Raw genomic sequence first — 8,349 nt, 5'->3', positions numbered from 1 at the left:
CCTGTGCAACATTATCTCTATGTATTTCTCCTGTAACAACCAAAGTTTCTTCTCCTTTCTATCACGCTCGATTCTTATACCAAGAATCTCTTTTGCTGTCCCAAGGTCCTTCATTGCAAATGACAATGCAAGTTGCTTCTTCAACATATCAATCCTAGAAGCATTCTGACCAACAATAAGCATGTCATCAACATATATCAAAAGGATAATAAAATCATTACTAGCAAACTGTTTAACAAATACACAATGATTAGAAGTAGTCTTCTTGTAGCCTTGTTCTGCCATAACAGACTCAAACTTCTTGTACCATTGTCTTGGAGCTTGCTTTAAGCCATACAAGCTCTTCTTCAGTTTGCAAACATGATCCTCTTTGTCCTTTACCCTGAAACCTTTTGGTTGTTCCATGTAAATTTCATCCTTAAGATCACCATGAAGGAAAGCAGTTTTCACATCCATCTGCTCTATCTCTAAATCAAGACTTGTAGCCAAACTCAAAACCGTCCTAATAGAAGATCTTCTCACAACCAGTGAAAAGATTTCATTATAGTCAACTCCCTTTTTCTGCCTGTAGCCCTTGACTACCAATCTAGCCTTGTACCTTGGATACTAAGAATTTTCTTCATGCTTCAACCTATAAACCCACCTGTTTTGCAAAGCTTTCTTTCCTTTTGCCAACTTCACAAGCTCAAATGTTTGATTATCATACAAGAATTTCATTTCATCTTGCATTGCGTCAAACTATTTCTTATTGTCATCGCCTTCCATAGCTTTCGCATAACATTCAGGTTCTCCCCCATCAGTCAAGGTCACATATCCATCAGTAAATGTTACATACTCACTAGAAGGATACCTCGTTGAAGGTCGTCGCTCTCTAGTAGACCTCCTAGGATAGAAACCTGGTGGATCTTCAGGTAGCACAGGTTGATTATTAGCATTATCATCAACTGGAGCATCAATTGGATCTCCCATCTCCTGGTCATCTGGAACCAAAGGCTCATTTTACTGCATATGCTCCTGATCTTGATTCTCTGTTTGTTCTGACGAAGGAGGTGACTGAACTGGATCTACATCAGTCAAGTCACTACTCTCTCATGATTGACTCTTCTCTGCCTTATCAATATCTTCAATGGTCTGATCTTCAATAAACTCTACATCACAGCTTCTTACAAGCCTCTTTTCAACTAGATCATAGAGCCTGTAACCAAACTCATCTTGACCATATCCAATAAAAATGCACTACCTTGTCTTCACATCCAACTTGGACCTCTCATCCTTTGGAACATGAAAAAATGCTTTGCATCCAAAGACTCTCAAGTGACCATACGAGACATCTTTGTCCGACCAAACATGATCTGGAACATCATTGTTCAAAGCAATTGTAGGACTCAGATTAATCACATGAGCCGCTGTAAGTTGTAAACCCCGGTTAAATTAGTAGATAATTAGTCAATAAATTAGCTTTTAATAAGGAAGATTAGAAACGCGAATATTATATCAAATTAGGATAGAGCTCATCGAAACGAGAATTTTGACACCAATTTTAAAGAAATCGGCCCAAGATTGGACCGAACGGGCTGAACCGGTTGAACCGGATCCAAACCGGACCCGTGGGCCCAACCAGCCCAGGAACTAAATGAATTAAAACCTCTCTTCTTCCTCAATCAGCAGAATCACGCTGAAGCATAATAAGGAGAAGAGAAGCCATGCGAACCCTTACAGTAAAACTCAAAGTCCCGTAACTTCTCCGTCCGAGCTCCAATCGCCGCACTGTTTGAGGCCACGCATTTACCGTGTTGAGCTCTATGTTTCTATCAGAACAATTTCATAGGTAACCCTCTATTTTATCTCAGCCTTTTCTTCCCCAATTTTTGGAAAATTAGTGGAGATATTGAATTTATTTGTTCTTTGATGTTTTAGGATCCAATTAGCTTGAGAAAAATATTCACTCTTACTTATGTGAAGCTTGGGTAAGGTGAGGATATGATAATTTTATTTTAATTTCATTAAATTTGAGCTTTGAGTATTAAATTAGATATATGTGTGTTATAAATGTGTATTAGGTTGAAAATAAATAATTGGAGCTTGAAATTGTGAATACTGGAACTCGGAGGAAGCTGATTAGTTGAGGTTTTGAGGGCTGTGTTCTTTAGAAAAATTGTCTTGGAATAATATTTGGGAATCGGCTAAGGTATGGTTTAGGTTTCTTGCATTTAATATATAATGTTCTGTGAAAACTTAGGCTAGATGACCATAGGATAAGTTGGAACGCAGGTGTATATTTAATGTTTAGTAATGGGTTGATGAATATGCTTGGTTTGGTTTGGTGATTTGTTTGTAAGATGATATTGGTTGCTAGTTGGATCTTTGAAAGGATATGTGATTGAATTGTTGATTATATGGCTATATTTTAGTTTGGTTGAATGATGATTGACGAAAAGATATGGAGCTTGTTGAGGATTATTGTTGGAAATTTGGATTGGTGGTAATAGGTTTGAAAATAATTGGAATGGAAATTTTGAATGAAAAATGAGGTATTTTGTGTTAAAAGCCTAGGATTTGTGAACTTTGATTTTAGTTAAATTTTGGTTGTTGGATTTGAATATTGTATCAGTATAATTGTTGATCTGAGGTAGATTTATTGTGGTGATTGTTAAGATGATGAGGAAGGGTATGTTGAATTGGAAAGAATGCAGGTTTGGACCCGAAAAGGGTGGCAAGTCCGAGTTTTAGAGAAGATGCTGCCGAAATTTTATAAAAATTAGAGATTTTGTTTAGATGATTATTTAAAAAGATTTAGATTCAAAGGTGTTATATGGTTTGATTTTGAGTTATTAAGGAAATGAGCATGTTTTAAGTTTGATTCATTTAGAAAAGAACGAATTATGTTTTGAATTGAAACTATTGATGGACGGAATGGGAGGTGTGATAATGAAAGATAAGGATTGAATATGATTGATGTATGATGATGAATGAGATGCGATTGAGAATGATATGGATGTTGATGAATTATAATTGAATTATTTATATGGCTTGAATAATTTAATGATCTGAGATACGAGGTTCCCTGGATTAAGTGCCGTGGCTTGCCACCACGTGTACCAGGTTGAAAACTCGATACTCTGTTGACCCTACGACATAAGTGTGACCGGGCACTATATAAATTCCCGGGAATGTTACCTCCATTGAGTAATATTGATTATTTGAGATAAAGCTATGCATAGACTCTTGGGGATGCATGTCGGGGGACAGTCTAAGGACAATTCAGACTTGTCGGGTTGGCTGGATAACTAACAGATGAGCCTCATCAGCCATAGGACAGGCATGCATCATCTGCATATTATTTGAATTACTTGCTTGTGCTTTAATTGGGTGTGCCTATATGTACTTGCCATGTTAAACGTGTATTTGTTACCTGCAGTATTTGTAACCTTCTTGTGCTTGCCTTTATCTGTCTATTTGTCTATGAAAATGTATGATGGAGTTGGAGGTATGGAGGAATGGCAGTATGGGACTTAGATTTAAGGTTAAGTTAAGTTAGGTTTAAATATTCTTAGAAAACCACCTTTTATGGCCTCTGTTTAATACTTTAAGCTCTATAATCCGAGTGTCGGCATTCTAGGATTGCCTCTGGCATTCCCAGGACCTTATATATTATGTGTGTGGTACCTTTACCATACTGAGAACCTCCGGTTCTCATTCCATGCTATGTTGTTGTTTTTCATATGCAGGTCGAGAGGCATCTCGTTAGGCGTCTGAACTCTTGAAGCGGAGTGGTTACTGGGTTATTTTGTTATGCTATGATGTATATATATGTACTTAGTTTTCTCTCCACATAACTTATTCTTTTTGATCCTGCTAGAGGTGTATGGAGAGGTAGGATTTTGTTTATGTACATTTGGGTTTTGGGTATGTATATATATGTATATATGTGTGTATATTCTTCGGCCAGTCTTGACTTCGCAGGCTGAGTCAGGAGCTCGTTATTTTGTATCTTTGACTCTATATTCCTGTTTTGGGTTACTTTACACTTGACAGCGGTAGCTTTCTTAGCACGCAAGTTAACTCATTTCTCGAGCGTTGCGCTTTTATTTTCGCGATTTCTATTTCCTCTATTCTTCAAGGCTCCTAGCATATTATAATTCTTCTGCTATTATATATATATATACATTTTATTTTAGAGGTTGTAATACCACACCACCTCTATTTTACGACTTAAGCGTAAAGCTCTGTGTGGTAGGGTGTTACATAAGTAGCACTTCACCCCCAAAAGACTTTAGGTAGCTTAGCTTCAGTAAGCAACGTTCTATTCATCCTTTCTGCCAAACCATTCAACTGAGGTGTTTTAGGAGGTGTCTTTTCATGCCTAATGCCTTGCTGCTTGCAATACTCATCAAATGGTCCACAATACTCACCACCATTATCAGTGCGAATACATTTAAGCTTTTTACCTGTTTGCCTCTCAACCAAAGCTTGAAATTGTTTAAACTTTTCCAAAGCTTGGTTCTTTGTTTTCAAAGCATAAGTCCAAAGCTTTCTTGAATGATCATCAATAAAAGTAATAAAGTAAATAGCTCCACTAAAAGACCGTACCTTCAAAGGACCACAAATATCGGAGTGCACCAATTCCAAGAAGTCTGATTTTCTTGAAGGTTGATGCTTCTTGAAGGATAATCTTCTTTATTTGCCAGCCATGCAATGAGAACATTTCTCCAACTCTGCATTCTTCAAACCTGAAAGAGCATCCTTTCGAGCCAAATAGCTAAGTCCTTTTTCACTAATATGACCAAGTCTTCTGTGCCACAAGCTACAAACTTCTTTACTTTCAATTGCATTCACACTACCTTTTGCAATCATGGCATGCATCACATACAAACTTGAAGTACCTTTTTCTCGAGCCACCACTAAGTTGCCTTTAGTAAGCTTCCACTGTCCAAAGCCGAAAGTGTTTACAAAGCCTTCATTATCAAGCCTTTTAACTGAAACCAAATTCAAGCGAACATCTGGAGCGTGTCTAACATCTTTAAGTAGCAGCTTCATTCCCATGTTAGTCTCAAGAAAAATATTTTCTACACCAATAACTTTAGCCAAGCCATCATTACCCATCTTAAGTACTCCAAAATTACTTGGAGTATAAGAAGTGAAGAACTCCTTCTTCGGTGTAACATGTATGAGGCGCCACTATCAATTACCCAGCTGAACTCATCATCAGAAACAAGATTGACCTTGTACTCATAATCAGCAATATCAACAGTAAGAAGATCATCTGAAATAGAAGATACACGATCATTACCACTATCATCCTTCTTTTCTTGCTTACCTTTGTTTTCCTTTTCCAAAGATAGCAATATTTTTTAACATGACCCATTTTGTGACAGTAGTGACACTCAACATTGTTGTATCTTCCCTTGGATTTGTTCCTGCTTTTACCTCTTTTGAACTCTATTCTGATTTCTCCCCCTAGTTTCAGTGACTAACATTTCAGAGTGTGACGAAGAATTCTGTCCTTCTCATCAAGGTTCTGAAAATTGGACCGAATCGGCCGGTCAAACCGGTTCAACTGGGAACCGGCGATGCAAGCGGTCCGGTCCTCCTCCTATAACCGCTTGGGAGAAAACCATTGAAAAATTGTCAAACCGGCCGAAAACCGGCCGGTTCCCCTAAAACGACGCCGTTTTTAAATTTGTTTAAAAAAAAAAAAGAAAACCAAATAGACGCGTGAACCAACCCTCCCCCTTTCCCCCATTCGTTCATCTCACTCCATTGTCGCCGAACCCTAGCCCTCTGAAGCAAAGGAACCCCGAACCCCAGCCCTCCATCGTCGCCGCTGTTCTGAGGTCGTCAGCGATGCCGCCGTCCACAAGTCCTCAGCACACCCGCTTCTTCCTCTTCCCCGTGTCCGGAACCCAGTAACTAGGCAGGTCCTCTTCGTCTTCGCTGGCTTCTCGAACCCAGGTGAGTGCTCCTCGTCTTCATCTTCTCTGAACTTCTTCTTCAATTTTTGTTCCATATTTCTTCAATTCTTCTTGGGTCTTGGCTTGAAGTTTGGTTCTTCAATTCTTCTTCTTCGGTCTTCAGTCCTGGTTTGAACTTTGAAGTTTGGTACTGTCTTGTATTTGCTGGTTGCTAATGGTAGAAATTTTACAAATTTGCAAGTTTGTATGTATGGTTCTGACTTCTGATTGCTCTGTTACTCACTTACTCTATTAAATACTTAAATCACGTATATTAAAATAAACTTACTCTGTTATATCATTTGTATCAACCAGAATACCTAATACAGTAATACTTACTCTGTTACTCTGTTTTAGTATTTTCTAACTGCTCGATGGCTCTGATAGTGTTTTACTGGTTTACCAGTTGCTGATGGCTCCTAATTTGTTTGTTGCAATATTGTTGAATGCTGGAGGCAGAATTTAGATATGGGCTCTGATAGTGTTTTTGCTTGAATTTTAGAAGAAAGAGCAATGTAATGTATTCCTATTTATGATTCCATAAGACCAAGGTTAAATTAACAATTCAGGTGGAGTTGAGTTTTGTTTATGAGTAATTAAATGCATGAAACAAGAATAGGATTGCTAATTTCTTTTGTGACTTTCATTGTTCTTTTTTCCTTGTTATGCTGTTGTTGTTGTTATGCTACTGTTTTGTTATGGCACTGTGATTCTGCGATCACTGATCGGTATTTTGAATTTGGTATTTCTAATTAGTGACTTGTTAAGCTGCTGTTGTGGTTGTTATGCTGCTGTTTTGTTATGGCACTGTGATCATGATCACTGATCAGTGTTTTGAATTTAGAATTTGTGATTAATGACTTGTTAAACTGCTGTTGTTGTTATTCTGCTATTTTGCTATGGCACTGTTGTTGTTATACTGCTGTTTTGTAATGGTTGTTGCTGAATGCTAAAAATGGAAATCAAATCAAATGCTGGTTGTTGCTGAATGAGTAGGCTAGCTACCTGCTAATGCCATATATAAATAAACTGATGAATGATGATGATGGTAGTGGAAGGAGAGTCAAAGTGTATAGGTAGTTGGTGATATGTTATGCTTTTTTATTCAATGATTACTTGTTATGTTGATACCTCAACTTGGAAACAGCACTAGATTCTGTTTATGGCTTGCTCAGCAAGAAGAATCTGTTGCTAGGAGAGCTCTCTTACAACAGATGAATGCAACACTGCCAAAGATTAAACCGAAAAGGTCATCTTGCAAGGTTCAGGTTCATGTTCAGCTAGCATAATACCACAGAATTATCAACATTTTCTAACTGAACTAGCTCAACATTCTTTTGAAATTGATAATCCTTTGTCTCCTGACATTTCTAAATTAGAATTTGAGGTGTTAAGTGATCCTATTAACCCTCAAAGTCAAAATTTAATATTTAGATATTTCTTTTTACTATTTAACTTTTGAGTTTGTATTTTGATAAGATCATATGAATTGGGTTGATGATTTTGTGTAGTGTTTTAAATTTGGAAGATATTTTAGGATGTTTATTTATAATTTATTTATTATTTTTATTCTAAAACGATTTTTCCGGTTGAACCATTGGTTAGACCGGTTGGACCAGTGAACCAGTGAACCAATGACTATAGCGGTTTAATGACCGGTCCAGTTTTCAGAACCTTGCTTCTCATCTCTTCATTTAAAATGCCATCTTTAACAAGTTGCATGCTCACTTTACCATTCAGAGCAGAATTAGTAAGAGAGATACGAAATGTCTCCCAAGAATCTGGTAGAGTATTTAGCAACCACAATCCTTGAACCTCATCTTCAAACTTGATTCCCATGCTTGACAATTGATCAAGAACTCCTTGAAATTCATTCAAGTGATCTAATACTTGTGACCCCTCCTTGTATCTCAAATTCATCAACATATTCAACAAGTACAATTTATTATTGCCAGACTTGGAAGCATACAAGGATTCAATTTGATTCCACAAAGCCCTAGCATGAGTCTCATTAGCAATGTGATTATAAACATTATCATCCACCCATTGCCTAATAAAACCACAAACTTGTTGATGTTCAAACTCCCATTCTTCATCTGTTTTAGATTCTGATTTTTGTGTAGAAAATACGGGCAAATGTAGATTTTTGACAAACAACAAATCTTTCATTTTACCCTTCCATAGATGGTAATTAGTTCCATTCAAACTTATCATCCTAGTAGAATTATTTGCCTCCATCTTTCAAACAAGTTATAACCAAATACCCAAAACTGAGCTCTGATGCCAATTGATAGAAATAAAACACAATTCCCTACTTGCAAGAATTAGAGGAGCAATAATATCCACTCACAATAAGTATTAACACCAGCACAATAATACCCAATAGCAGCGGAAAAAT

The sequence above is a fragment of the Arachis ipaensis genome, chromosome B9, assembly GCF_059453495.1.
Source record: "Arachis ipaensis isolate K30076 ecotype BB chromosome B9, ASM5945349v1, whole genome shotgun sequence".
Classification (NCBI taxonomy): Eukaryota; Viridiplantae; Streptophyta; class Magnoliopsida; order Fabales; family Fabaceae; genus Arachis; species Arachis ipaensis.
Note: the sequence above shows the minus strand (reverse complement) of the source record.